Below are 16,198 nucleotides of genomic sequence, written 5' to 3'. Positions count from 1 at the left end.
AAGTTGAGGCTACAGAGATGGTGACACTGTGTCCTTATTTAGATCAATCCCAGCGAAATAGTGAAAGGTAAATACAATCGGTAAAGTAACAATGGGCAGAAGCTGCTTCAATCGTTGCTCGAACTTAAGCCAAAAAATTCAATTTTCGGATAAAAATTCTCCTTACATATCCCATTTTTTCTTGAAAAACCCACGTATAAAATAATCTGTACATTATGATTCGTCTATCATCTAATTCGAAACCCTTGCTGTATATAAATGTAGCTGAAAATTGTCAATTATTTGTAGCGTTTATTTAAGTATACACACAGATACAGATTTGCAATGACGGTAAAAATTACTGACTATTGATCAAACAGCCACGAAAACTATAAAATAACACTTTTCGGAACTCGTTCCCTCAGGAACAATTTTCCATTCAGTATCTGTGGGTGTTTGGAGGCACGTACCGATACCCACACTACAGGATCGAATAGAAGAGGACCTGCACTACATAGACATACAAATTTCAAAATTGCTCCTATATGGATACGGGGAATTCCATGCGAAACCCATCAACGTCTGGCCTTCACCATTCCGATATGGTATAAAAAAAATTTTCTTCAATTGTTCCCACTCTGAAAGAGTTCTCTGCATTTTTCAGATTTTTTATCAATTGCTCAGTTATTTATTAATAATCAAAGTAATTTTTCAAAATATCATTTTTGAAACCGTCAAACAATTCGCAGAAACTGTATTTTCCATTCCAATAATTTTAAAACCGGGACTATGATGAGCAGATTTTTTTTCGATATATTTTCAGTACTTTCCATTTTCTTTTTTCGAAAAATGCTCGAACTTTTATTTTTCACTCAGAACATTTCAGGACCGTTTCCATTGTGGAGCGATTTTTGTCAATTTTTTTGGCACATTCATCTTCTTTTTATCAACTTCGTAATGAAACCGGTCTAGAAATGTTGTAGATAAGTAAGAAATAGAAGTTTTGAGAAAATTTGGGAATTTTCAAGTTGAAAGTGGTAAAAAAAAAAAGAAAAGAAAAGAATAAAATCAGCCCGTTATGGGCCGAGTCTTGAAATGTTTGGAAAAGATGAAATTATTTTTGAGAAGTTTTTAAGAATTTTAAAAAGCTCCTTTTCAAAATTACTCTCAATATTTGTAAACAATTAACGAGTTGGATAAAAAATTTGATAAAATTCAAGGTACAATTTCAGAGTTGGGACGATTCCAGAAACAATTTTTAACAAAATCGAAAATGGTCAGGGTCAAACGTCGGATGGTTTCGCATGGAATTCCCCATATATGTATAATGTATGTATATATAGACGGCGTTTTGCGCAGGACAGAAAGAACTGCGGATGCATGCAAAGCGTGAAAACCGAATACAGCTATATCTATGTACCTACATACGTAAGGGAATTTTGTTTGCATTTCGTTTACCCTCTTCGTACAAAGCTCCTCTCCAACAAGATGGAGATTCTGACAAACGTGTTTGGAATTTTTTTGAATTGTCAAATAAGAAAAATTGAAGGAAGAAAAATTTCCAGACTGGCATCAATCCATCAGGTTTACCAATGAATTCTGTTCGAAGGCTACAAAGTCGTCAACGAAATAACGCAGCCCTCACCTTAGGCATTTTTTTAGGATCCATAACTACAGTAGAACCTCGATTGTCCGAATCTGCAATTATTCGAACCATGACTTAATTTATCCGAACGCCGGCTCAAAAAATACATTTTTCGTGCGAAATATACATTATTGCTCGCTAAGAAACGTGGAGCAGCCGTTCGTCAATTGAAAATAAAATAAAAATAAAATAATCGTTCGGCGTTCGAAAGAGGTTCATCAATACGTATTTGGATGTTTAATGCGGACTTTTTCGATTTAAATTTGTGCTGTACATATATTATTACATCTGAAGATAAAAATTGCATTTCGGTTATCCAAACTTTTGATTAGCCGAACTAGACTCGGTCCCAATTAGTTCGGATAATCGAAGTTCTACGGTATTGCAATCGGATTTCTACTGTATTTGTTGTCGACACAATTTATCTTTTATACTGTTATTATTTTCGAATCCGTTTTCCTTTTTCCGCAGAGCGAAAGGAATTCCATTATTTAATGGAACACAGACATATATTTCAACACTTCTATGGAGAAACTTATGTTGAACTTCCGAGTCTGAACGGCATCCGCAAAGAATGCGAGAAAATGCGGAGTTTTTTATTTATTTACTCAGTACTGAAGGCGCTCAAATGTCAGCGGAGAAAATGTAGACGCTTGACTTCCTGGTGCGATTACATAAAGAAAGACCTTTTATGAGTACTTTTCACAAAAAGAAAAAAAAAAAAGAAAAGGAAAAAAAATAGCAGGCGTAAAATAGCTTTTACTGGTGATTGATTAAAGAATGATTCAAGTGCTTTGAAACATCCGCATCGATACGAAAGACTTCAGATTTTCTTTTTTACAGTACATTTATCAAGCCTTATCAGTTTATGAAAAATTATGACTTGATCTTGAAGGGTTGCATTTGAGCATTCTTCCCAATTTTCGAATACCTCTTCTACATTCACTGCACGAAAAAAGATACATAATATCTGTTAAGAACGTTTTTATTTACTTTTAGAGGAATTTAAGGAATATGTGTGGAAATACCTGTTCACTCATTTCACAACCCATTTACTAAGAATTCCCGGTATACATATTTTCCGTAAATTTTCTTTTTTCGAAAATTCATGTACAGCGTACAGTGAAGAAGGCTAAGATATGCAGTCCAATCTGCATATGCAAATTTCGAAATCAATTATATCTATGTAAAAATCAGTAGATCGTTCTCGGGTGGTTCAAATCTAATGTAAAAATTATGGAAATCATGCGGACGAAGTCGAGTGCGGCAATTTCGATTAAAAGACTAACTTCGGTTAATTTAAATCGAAATTAACATAAGGACGGTATCAAGAAATTTATGAAACGAAATCTTGGAGACTGGGAATGACGGAGTGGAAATGGTAGATGAAAATAAAGGTGTTCCTGCAATTTGCATATAACAGATTGTTCTTAAAGGACGCTATATAACTGTTGAATCCGCGAACGGAAAAAAAAAAAAAAAAACAGTACGTCTCTCTACAGCCCTTCTCAACAAGAGCGTAATCTGCACGGGTCAATGAGCCGTTTCACCCAAGAAATAGGGTGTAACTTTGCGGAATAGTTGGACAAATGTAACTGTAGTGTGCAAGGTGTGGCAAAATATCGTGCAGACATTGCAAGAAATCTCGATTTGATTCGAATGAATGAAATTCATATTTACGACACGATGAATAGTGCAGCTTAGAACCGGAGGACCTTAAATCGGAAAAAAATAAATAAATAAATAAATAAATGGAATCTCACGACCAGGGAAAATATATTTTCTTCCGCATTTAGGTGACGTTTCCGTAACTCTGTCAGATTTTTCCCCTACGACTTGTTTTGAAATAAAAAAAGATCAAACTTGTCGAAAATTGGAAAAATTTCACAAGATAATTTATTGAGCTCTGAAAAATACGACCTTCTGACCTTGAAAGACGTTTATAAGAATTTTTTACATAATTTACAATCACAACGGCCGGTGTCCATTCCCATTTCCGGTGTGCGAGCTTATTTTACTCGACTGGCGGGATTCCAGACGAACCGATCAAGTGCTTTCCAGGCTGTAATTACACTATTCTTATCGAGACGATGTTCCGATAGGCAATAAGTTTTACAAACCACTCTCACTTCTTGTCTTGAAACGGTCAACGTCTAGCCTCAATATTTTTCGAGATGGTTAAAAAAAAAAAAAAAAGAAAACGAACATGACTTTCTACTATCGGAACATGTGTTTAGGAATTATGTCATCGTTTTCTTAGTAGATACGAGGGTTCCAGAAAACTGTTCGGAGGTAAAAGCATGTTCCACCGATATATTGATCGCAAGTTTTCGTTTGCAGATCACAGGCTACTTTTATTAACTAGTAGAGAGTCGCTACGGTGTTTACAGAGAGGCTTAGTTTAAATTGCAAACAGCGTTGAGCAAATAGGAGCGTCCGCACGGCGGCCGTTTGTCAACCGCAAGCGTCGAGCACGTGTAACGTCAACTGGAATTGAGCTAATTAAGCAAAACGTCGCCTAGAGAGATCCCGCGATCAAGAAAGAGGGAAAGAGAGTAGAAGCCAAAATTTATATCTCAAGCCACGATGATGCTTCGATAAACCACTCATCCATTATTCATGAATTCATTCTAATCGCAGTTGTTCCCACAAACTGTAAGATCTGATTTAGATCCCGAATACCCCTTTTATACATTTTTTTTTCTCATAATTTGTCTGCCTGATTTTGGTTTGCTTTTGGTTTTTTCAAACCCCTGGACACAAAAAACACTTCGATCTCTGCAGAAACCGATGTATTGTGCAAGCTAAGAATACTTTACCTATACTTCCTTTCTCGTAACCATACATGGAGGGAAACGAATTCTTGAAAATAGATTTTGCCCATTCACTTCAGTCTAGTGTTCCTTAGTTGTTCCAAATACGATGACTAAGATCCAGCTATTTCGATTAAGATAGTTTGTCAAAATGAATTAGTCAAGCGAATTCTTTGATTCAACAAAAACCTTTCTTGTCGTGATCGAGTAAATTATTGAGTCGAGTGAAGTTTTTGTTGTGTTTCCGGAATCGAGTTATGGTAATCAATGCAGATATCAATAAATAAAAAGTATCAGCACATGTTCAATTTATAGTTATACATATACAACTAGTTTTCGGGATTTATATCCATTAAATATCGAGTAAACCCTTCAACATTTTGAGTCTGTAGAATTTTACAAATGATATCACTCTAGGAAAGCATTTGGCGCGCTCGAATAACTTCAATCTTTAGCCAATGCAAAAAAAAAAAAAAGATTCAACAACAAATTTCATTGCCTATTTCAACCATTAAACTCTCGATTCAAAAAAACATGAATTAAAACAAGCTAATTTTGTTTTGATACAACTATTTCAGATTTCCAATATAAAAAACGTTCGTACATTTTCTTGGTACAAAATTCATTGAAATTAACTTGTGACAAGTATTTTGTCCGACTGAAGTATTTTGTTGAATTAAGTGAGTATTGCGTTCGCCGCGTTTGACTTTTTGGAGCATTCGATTGAATCGAACAAACATCACTTGACTCGATTAATCCTTTCCCTCCGTGTAGCAAAGATTTTACATGTCTTGTGATGATTATAAATCTGCGGCTATACGAGAAAGCAGGTGCGAAATATTAATTACGTTTACTCGGTATATTATTATCGGTAGAAACGTTATGCAAAATTTTGAGGAGTCGAATTCACGACAAGCGCTATACAGCAGCTGAGTTCTAGACTCTGGAAAGCGATTTTCACCTCAGTTCCTATACCTGCCCATTATATGAAGTAACGAGGAGCCAGGAAGAAATTTTTAAGTCACGTTGTCTCTGCAGCTTTACGAATCTCATTTCCTGAAGTAAACGAGGGAGTCTGTAATGTATAATCTACGGTTCTCACTTCTGTTATAGACGATCGAAAACCCAGAAGAATATAACGCGATCAAGAAGAGAAGAAACAATTCTCGTGATCGTGAATCGCGGAGTACAGAATAATTGGAATAAAAAAATGACCAGACATCGACGAGGAGTGAACATTTAAAGAACGAGAAAACTGATATCGATTCCTTTTCTTTAATTAAAATTAATCCGACGGAGCAATTTCCACGTTTCTTGGCTCCAAGTGACCTGTTATTCCTCGTTTAATGCCTGGCATTAGTTACGGTTCAGAACATCACGTGTTCTTCGGTCAGCAACACTGGGCACGTAATTCACCCGGCTTAAATGCACCATTCGTGTAACCCCGAGTTGTCAGAGAGACATAACTCATCGCTGCATTTTCCCGTGAAAAATTTGTCTTACTTTGCCAAGGAATTACAGCAGCTCAGTGTTTTGAAAACTAGCCCACGTGGAGATTGAACTTGGAGTTGAATAATTTTGCGGCGTTTTCTTAAGAGCACGGAAATTAGTGTCCGGGTAAATTTTTCTTCTTTCAACATTCGCTTGGAAAGTTTGACTTTCGAACGTTATGAAACATGCTGTAAAGTTTATTTATTGGTCGTGCAGCAGTTATCAGAAATAAAGATTATGAAATATAATACAATTGATTTATTTCAATACAGGAAGAGATTGCTCGGTACTTGGATCACTAAAAAAAAGCAGCAAATGAATAAGGTGTCTGATGTTTGTGACGAAATCACTATAATCGAGAGAATATTTTATATAAATTAGATGTCTGGAACTAAAATATCGAAATAGAAATTTAGGTTGCTATTCTGACACAGTTAATACTGTACAGACAGGAAACAAGCACAAGCAATGTATAACGAAAATTGAACAGACGAATCTGGCAATAAACAAAATAGGCTATTATGTCGATATTTTAAACAGGCTACTTTGAGAAATATGAATAATGTGGCTTACAGCCTCCAGTGTCGAGATTAATTAGACTCGGATCTGATTTTCGACGAACAATAACAGAAATACAATAAAACATAAGACGATCAAGGTGACTTACAATTTAATGAACAGCTTCGTACAGCTTTCGAAGACTAAGATGCGGAAAATGGAAAATAGATAAAGAGGTGCGGAAGCTTTCGTGGTTGAGAAAAGATCACCGTTGAATCGGATGATTGTAGCACAGATGAGATTCGATGCAATCGGATAATTTCAGACAATTCGATGTGACGGAATCGTGCGAAACTACGCGGAACGGAGCGTCAGTTAATTATGACGAAAAGAAGGTATAACGACTATCAAGAAATTACACGATCAGCCGCGGATATACGAATGATCTAGTTCACTGGTCTTATCATCTTGATCTTCTTACAGCTAATTATGTACAGGTGTTGACGAGAAAGAGAGAGGAACGCGTGACCAGCTATATGTATATTAGGGTGTTTTAGAAAAAAATAATTTGCGATTTTTCACCGTGGCACGCCCTAAAAATTTTTTTCACATGAAAAGAAAGATTCTGTAAAAACATGAGCGTTATATGTTATGTGGAAGATCACGCTCATTTGATTTTTCCGAATAAATCCAACGTACGCGAAGAAGGATTCCTTTGCGTTGTTTTTTTCTTTGACGACACAAACGACTGTCTAATACAATGAGATAATCACAAATTCCAAATTTTCAAATGATTCGGTACTTCGGCCTTTCCGTATCTTCTCATTTCGGAATTCTGGTCCTTCTGCATTTTGCGGATCGAAATTTTATTCCTTCTAAACTTTGATTTTTGTCAAATAATTTTTCTGCCTTTTTAGCTGTTAGAAGAATTAGCCGCTCTCAATTTCTCATTTCGTCACTTTCATTTTTTTATACCTTCACAATCTGTGCTTTGTTCCATTCGGAATGCAGACTGTTCTGGAAATACTCTTTCAGATAAAAGAGCGTTCGGTTAACTCAACTTTCAGGAAAATAGTTATTATGCTAGGTGATTTATCGAAAATCTTAGTTTCTGTAAACTGATCATTCGTTATTATAAAATTCGCGCCTCTAAAATTTCAGATTTTCGACCAATCGACTTTTTGTCTTTCGGGATTTTGATCCCTACCATGAAACACGCTATTTTCTCCAAAACCTGTGAAGGTAAGTTTGGTTTGAGAAGCAACGAAGGTATCACTGAAATCTGGTTAGATCAGGGGTTGTGCTCAACTAGCTTGTACGCAATGGAACAGTGCGTAACATTGAGGTATTCGGAAGTGCGCATGCGCCAAATCAATCCCAAGCAAGTAAAATGTAGCAACTCACTTGTGCGCATGCGCCAAGATCGTTTTATCCAGGTATTGGAATTCATCTTTGCAGCCTCGCATTGCAAAGCTACGCTCGTCGTGAAAAGACCTACTTCGCCTCCTTGATGCACGATCTACTAATTTTTCTTTGTTGGATTTTCCTCAAAACCATCAGCGACATAATTTACCAAAACGACAAGCTTCCTATTTGGAAACCTAAGATGACCTCATCCTTCCATTACTACACCTACTAAGAAGGTTGTGAGTAGCATCGTCTCATGTCCCCCACAAATCCCTAAGCATTCGCTCTTAACCGCTTTTTTTTTTCAAACTTATTACAACGAATAGAACGAAAGGTTGTTATAATACGGTAAAAACGTCTCATGGACAATTTGACCTGTTTCCGTATTGATTACTATTATTATACCGTCCAAAATCTGTCAGTTGACGTCATTTGTGTACTTCTTAACAACAATTTCACCAACATTTAGAATCTCATTGCATCGGGACATTTCTTTGGAATTACGGTGATCGAAAGTCTAATAAAGATGCAGAATTGATGTGCACATAATAAAACTGCAACAAATTGATTCACCGCGCATTTCCAGCCGTTTTCAGAATCTAGATCCAGAACCTATACGTGTCTCTTTCTTCTGATCCAGCTGCGTCATTTTCTACAGACTTTTGTGCAAATAGGACGAATATATTCCACGGTTAGCTAAATATTTTGGTATGCAAAAAACTGAAAGGGCTCGTTTAAGATAGTACTTTTTTCAGAAGACAATCCCCTGACGTTTGCACTGCGGCACAAAGGTATCCTAACGCAAAAGTGAAGAGATATATTTAGTTTCGAACAAAAAGTTCACGAGGTGACGTTGTAATCTTTACCTTGAACAAGACCACGTGCGGGCATTCATCACAGATATATATATTTGCGGGGTCTGTGATTCTGTAGGTAAATGCCGCGGGGAACGCACGAAAGGTTTTGTACGAACAAAGACATAATTATACCCTAGTTTTTGTTTTATCTTCAGTCTCGGTTGAAAAGTGGGCATATGGTGGTGGTTGGTAGCAAAAAGTACCGCTTATCCAAAGATTTATTATCGAGGCCCTCCAGGTCCTTGATGGAAATTTTTCAAAAACAATCTCGGGCCAAGGATCCTTAAAGAGTAGGTATGCTTCCGAACGCTCGTAGGTCTACGCCGGAAACACGGTCCTTTGGAACCTTTTCAACGAGGAAATAGCTCACCGTTGCAGTTGTGCTTGCGTAACGATAAGCATTTGAAACTTATTTCATTCCGCTCAATTACACGAATCTTATGGTCACATTTGACTCGTTACGCTGCACGCATTCCATCGAGACTTTAGAGCTGCATGTGAAGATAACAATGTTTAGTAATTACAGTATACGTATTCCATTGAATGCCATAGCATGCGCTGGGACCGGGTGTAGCACCAATTATACAGCTCTGTACATGTGCATGAGTACCTCGACATTTTCCTAACGAGCGGAACGACGTTGAGACGTAATATCGCTGGCGACTCATTCGCATGTTTGTTAAAATGATATTCAAATTGAATGAAAACGTTTTTCTCGAATCGAGGGGAGTCCAAGTACAAATATACAGCAGAGCTCGGAGCAAAGTTGGCATGCGAGGAGAGGTCAATTTCATACCAATGCAATGAATTTCTGCTTTAAGGTCGGCTCATCAACTGAAATGAGAGCATCGGTTGAAAATCATTTCGTGAAAAAGAACGTGAAATATTCCGTCTACGTGGATTAAAGCTTAGTGTTTTTGTTTGCCTTGAGACTTTGTGGACAGACATCCCGTACTTTTTCATACTTTGTCAGATTATATATCTCTGGTGTGTGAAAAGATATAGGACAAATAAGAATTCAGGAATCACCGTTGAAGTGTTTGTACCTGTATAGTCCACCGATTGTCGAGAATTGAACGGGACGTCAAAGAATCGATTTGTCTGAAATTTTTACCTCTTGTAGTGTGTACCAAAATTGAAGAGTTCTCCAAGTTTGAACCTTCTCGGACTTACCATTCGCGGGAAATGCCACATCAAATTTTATCATTTCGACCTAATTGAGGTTTGAAGCTAATTGTTTCCGTATCGTTATCGGCATAAAAAAAAATAATAAAAAAATAGGTATCTTGTGCGAAAAATTTTGTAACCGGCTCTGTTGCGAGAGTGTCGGGCAAAATTTCGGCTACGCTTTGTTCAACTGCGGTAGTGGGGAAAGCTGCTGAGGTATCTTGAGAAGAAGCGGTCCTATTGAGAGCGTCGACTGTAATAGCATTTCTAAACTATTCACAAAATTCACTCTGCTCTGGCTTCTTCTGTCAATAAATATCGAAAAAAGTCCAGTTTGATTATCTCATATTAAAGTTTGTTGAAATATTATTGTCTGGGGTGAAACACGTGTTTGAAATACAAAACTAAATACGTGACATTGGGTAGATCTGAGCGTAGCGTGAACCTAATACGATCCGAGAATGTGAGATAGAGATTTTTATTTAGCATTTTTTTGTAGGATTGACGTTGACATCGTTGGGGAAGATATTAAGGCGCATCAGATAGTGAGAAATGTTTCACTCGTACCATGAATTTAAGATTTCAGTTCAGATTGACGGTGATTGGGGAGACATTGAAACGACATTAAGCTTCGTAACTCAGCATCCTAACATCTTACGCTAATACCATTTGATCGTTGCTCTTTTTCGGAAAAAAGAAATTCATGCCGTATGCAATGGCAGATATGAAGTCAGCTGATACTTTGAACTTTTGGCCTCACGTCTTGAAAACAAACCCGAACGAATAGAATGGAAAAACCTGCATGAAATATATCTACGACTACGGTACGAATGACCAATAAATCATTACTTCTTTTAATATTTAAACGAACCTTTCCCGCTGGTTGGAAAGCAAGGAAAAGCTTAGGATTGCGTTGCAAGAAATGGTGAATTTGTAGGTCGAAAATTGCTGAGAAAAGTTTTCTAGGTCGTAACTGGAAAAGAGAAGTTAAGAACTCACTAAGAGAACAAGACGGGAGAGCTGAACCTTGTCCGATCTTTTTTCGCCACTTTAAGAAGGAACATTTCCTTTACGTTGCAAATAAATTACACCAAGAATATCAAGACTGCACTGATTTCAGGAAACCTTCAGCTAGTTAGACGTTAGCTGGAAAAAGCAATGTTCAATGACAAAACATAGATAGATGAGTTGATGTTTGAAAACAAAATAAAACAAATCTGAAGTTAGCGACCATAGAGGATGTACGAAGGAAGAATTCGTTGAGATTTGCCAACGTAGACGTTTTTTGTTAATTAGCAAAAAAAGAACATCTGCAACGTTTCCACTGGGCCCAGCCGATCATCTTCAGGCTTACTGATGAAAAAACATGAAACAAAAATTTTTTGACAGTGTTTCTTTGTTGCTATCTTAATTTTTTTTTAATTATTAATTGTATCTTCTGTGCAATAAACCATGTTAGTCGACATGTGCATATACATAGCTTAAGGTTATGTTGCGTATGTAATATACGGCTTTAAATTGTTGAAATACAAGCTTAAATATGTAGAGAAAAGGCGAGTTTACGGAAAATTAAAAGACAACTTGATCAGGTATTTAAAGACTAGGATGCGATTACTTACTAATTGTTGACTATCCTACGAGCGTCGTGTTATTTATTCGCCATTTCAGGAGGAAATGAGGATTTTAAATTCGTATTGGTAATCGGTACATCAAGGTGTTAATATTGCAACTTTGAAAACCTAAAGCTAAAATGGTTTACACGAGAAAGAGCACGAGAATTGTGAATTACGAATAATCTCGTTATAAAGATGACTTAGATTTTGAGTATCTGACCTTTTATCTATACGTTTCTAATAATGTGAATCATTTCTTTAATGTCTCGTCCAAACCATTGGTTCTATGGTTAATACAGATGAATATTCGAAATCGAAGGTATGTCCCATATGTTCAAAACGTGGGATGCAAGAGCGCAATTGTCAGATTCATGGTTTTTGATTTTAGAACGATGGCCTGAAATTCTAGTTTCCAATTGTTGCGAGGCTTGATTTCCAGTCAAAATAGTCGCTACAAAACGATGACCAAATAAGGTAGACTGAGTTTCAAACCACTTATCCATTATCTACCGTTTTTAACTGTACGGGACCTGTCACGAAGCTTACGCTTGTAAGAAATACATGCCGGCTTATTCTTACTCGTTGAAAACAAGCGAACACGCTCTTGGCGTACAGTGTCGGATTAAAATTGAAACTGGGTGCTGGTGTAATATCAGCATGAAATTAATCGATTTCGAGACACTGGTTTGGCAAGGAGATATAGCATCGCGAAACAATAAGCACCACGCTACTCAATTATATCCGTCGGCATTGAGGGGCGGCAACGGCGCGCTATGGCTGGCGTAGATTGCCTTGAATTGCCAAACACTAACTGCTTGCGAGAGAAATCCGATTTCCGCAGAAGGTTACAGGCATATGTAGGCACGAGGGGATAAAACCTTGCGTCGCTGTCGGTATATGGTTGTACGTATACCTGTTATCACAGAGACACGTGCAGCCGTCACGCAGAATTTTAGATTAGGAAGCGACAAAGCTCCGTCTGTAGACGTGAGCAAACAGTCCGCGGCTCGTGAATCCTCAAGAGTATCGATTACGCGCCAACGATATATAAGAAACCTAAAATAAAAAATCCAGACGAAATGAACTCGCGTCGAAGATCCGCTTTTAAATTGGCTGTTATTTGATTAATTGGAATCCATGAATAAAGTGAAATCATATCGGTCTGCAATCACCCGTTTTGGAGACGGAATATTTGTTAGACTCGTTCGTACCATTGGAATGAATAATTTCTGGCATTCTTTCAAGATTTCAATAAATTTCTCGCGTGATCTATGAGTCCGAGCTTTTCCCGTTGCTAAATTATGCAAGAATATTGAAAAAGATGCGTAGATTTGAATTTCTTCAATAACCGTAGCAAACCCCTCGTGGTTGGAAATCAGACACTGAATATACATTCGTTTGACTGGCAGGCGAAAAAGTTTTATATCCCGGCGTTAACGGGCAAACGTGGAAAGTCGGATTATAAAGACAAAACATCGGTTTTTCCCGGATGTCGGTCACCGCAGCGGACGGATTTGAAGAGGAACTGAAAATGGAGCTCGTGGTTCTACCCGTAGAAGAGGAATGCAAACTCCGGACGAATTCGATCAAAATGGCGTCCCGTACACACGCAAACTTTTGACAAATGATTGGACGTGATAGGTATATAAAATTCGATAAAAGTGGGTAGGAACTTGAATCGGATGACCGTATCAAAAGATTTTCCGTAATTCACTGTATCTGCGCATTTTATTGTACGAGTTCTTGCGCAAAGTTTACGTTCGTACCGATGCTTTGTTCAAATTCTGAACGAGTAAACGATAAACTGAAAAACATAAAACGGGAACCGCGGAATATAAAGATAAATATGGTTATATATTATGCAGCATGGCTCTTCGAGGGAAAAAAAGGAATACACCGTTTCTCTCTTTCACCCTCAACGTCGACCAGTTATTTTCAGTACGGAAATGAACCTCTCACGATCACTCCGGTTAAACTATCTCATACGTAATTACAATTTAGTCATCCGTTTCAATTAGCGAGTCGTGGAGTATCGTAAGCACATAAATGTAGAAGAATTACAACACTGCAAGTATTTATAGAGATATATATAACGATTTAGGAATTCCAATTAATTGTTCTCATTTCAATTCGATGAGTGTGAAGTATTTCCGAAAAGACCATCTCTTACGTGTCTACAATCTAATTTGTATGTAAAAAAACATTAAGAGAACATATTTTTCATCAAACAAATATTTTTGCAGCTTGTTCGGTGAGTGTATCAGGGACGTTAGCAACAAATTATTTATCAGGTAGAATTCGAATCTTCGTTCGATTGTCTGACCTATTTTAAACTTAAAAATCTTGATCCATGCTCCTTTGATTATTGTCGCGGAAAATGAGATTTTCGTCCTACCAGTGTGTGAAAACGAACGTTTACCAACGTCGAAAATCTCGAATAACTCTTGAGGATATTTGTCAGTGTCTAGATTTTGATCAGCTCAATTTTAGAACGAATAACGACTTATAGATAGAAAGTTGAGCCGAACAACATAAATTTTTTTTACTCACGCGGATGAGAGTTCATCTCAATCTAATCCACGCAGTCCTTGAGTAAACGATTCACGCCTGGGAACAATAAGATACAAGTTTCAGTTTATGTACTCAGAAGTTGTTGAACGAGCAAAGTACGCACGTTCTGGCGTGAAAATAATGTGGGTACGGATTCTAGCAGCGTGACGGTTTGTAATTTTATATGACATCGATTTCTAAATGGAAAAAGGCTGTCATAAGCATATTATCATTCTCTCTCTCTCTCTCTCTCTCTCTCTCTCTCTCTCTCTCTCTCTCTCTCTCTCTCGCACGAATTTTTTTTCTATTCTTTTTTCCCCGTCTTTATCGTTTTCCTATATCCTCCGCTGTCCCACTACACTTCGCACCAGTGGGGGAGTTATTGAATTGTCTGGTATAGCCTTGCGCGTTGTGTAACTACCGGGCATTTTCACCACGCGTGAACCCAGCCGTCGAAAATCCCGAGGAAAAAGAAAAAAAAGGGAAATCCCTGCGCTACAGGATGCGAAAGAAGAAATAACTCGCGGTTGTGATTTTTTTTTTTTTTTTTATCCCTGACAAGTTTCAACCTCAACAGAGAATGGTCGATAATTTTTGTTTAAACTCACTCCAGCCTACGTCGTTACGTCATTCACATCGATCTTCTCTGGAACAATGAATCCACTTTCGTACGATTTGCATCCCTTCACACCGAAGAGCCCTAATGAATACCTCGAAATACAACAGAATAATGCTGTTCCCGTGCCGATACCGTTGTTGAATATTTGCGTCTGGTACTCGAGCACTTTGATCTGAAAACGAAAGGAAATCCATTATGTACAGCTAGGAATCAACAGTGGTGTGAAGTCTTCAACCTGGGACGAAGTCCCGGGTTTTCATGCATATATTATACGTATATCGTCTGCGCACACCGTCTCGTGTCCTTTATTATTATTCCTTCGTATACTTAGGCGTGGTTTCTTCCCCCCCCCCCCCCCCTTTTTTTTTTATTGTGTACGACCATGTATCGTTTTCCCCGGGATTGAACCACCGGGAATATCGTACTGGGGATAGATTTGATAAGTTATAAGGAATCAAAGTTGGATGGAGTGCGGGGTATAGGTAGCCGCCTTGGGGGGTTCGAGCAATATCTTTCCTTAACTGCGAACAAGCGTTGACCCCAACGTAACCATCGCGGGATTCTCGTCCTCCACAATCAAACGAATACGAGAAGTCGTTACGTGGCCATATCCAACCTTACGAGATATCATATCAAAGTTCGACATTTTAACGTCCCTTCGCCCAGGGAGCCTCTGGCCGGGTTCCAATATACCATTTCGATATAAAGAGGTCAGAATACGACCAAAAACTTAGTTACGATTGTGTCGAGCTCATCTCGCATGAGCTCATTCCGTACAACGTCGGAGGGAAAAGTTTGATTCCATTCGTGCTTCAAAAACTTGTAATCTTCCGACGTATCACTGAGAGCCTTTTTTTTTTTACCACGGCCGTTTTCCGAAAATTTTCCAAACCAGCTTAATCTCCCAGCAGGCTCTGATCAGGTTGAAATCAGACGTGCCTCATTAAGGCACACCTGACGTGACCTTGGTCTGGTTGTCAGCAGGCATTCCTTACTTAGGCGCGTCTGATGTCGTCCTGGTCAGGTTAACATTTAATGATAGAAGGAAAGAATTGTGATTTAATCTTGAAGCCGCTTCTTGCCACTGGTTGGTTGTTGGATTTCCGAAAACGGGAGTTTGCGGGTGCACATGAACTAGAGAGAGTCGTCTCTTTCAAACTTTATTCTCATCGCAAAAGAATAGAATTGTGTAATGATCTCCGAGAACAGATTTTCTTGAACGTGAAATATCCATCCCGCGTATGCGGCCCGGAATTAGAAACTTTGTTCAATCGGGCAATATCAAGTAAGATGTCGGAGCATGTAGGTTTATATGAAGATGAAATTTATTTTGACAGAAATGGCGTTTATCATACAAAAGAATATTTTTCAATTAATATAAACAAGCCTCGAATGATTAGACATTATCTAAGTAAACATCAACTGTCAACAATCACTAGCTATTTCACAAAACCTCGTTTGGAAGATAATGAATACGTCTTATTAGAAAAGGAAGTAATGGATCTCCTGTTTAGTAGTGTTAGCGACACGCATTCATCAATAGAAAAATTGAAGGTTTA

General features: G+C 37.9%; 1 protein-coding gene across 1 annotated transcript in view; it reads left to right on the top strand.

Annotated features, from left to right (window-relative positions):
- The window catches only part of LOC124299193 (dipeptidase 1), a 135,641-nt gene that overhangs the window by 95,566 nt on the left and 23,877 nt on the right, over positions 1–16,198 (top strand). The window lies entirely within an intron of this gene.

This window comes from Neodiprion virginianus, chromosome 1 (assembly GCF_021901495.1).
Source record: "Neodiprion virginianus isolate iyNeoVirg1 chromosome 1, iyNeoVirg1.1, whole genome shotgun sequence".
Taxonomy (NCBI): domain Eukaryota; kingdom Metazoa; phylum Arthropoda; class Insecta; order Hymenoptera; family Diprionidae; genus Neodiprion; species Neodiprion virginianus.
Note: the sequence above shows the minus strand (reverse complement) of the source record. Positions and strands in the feature narration are given on the sequence as shown.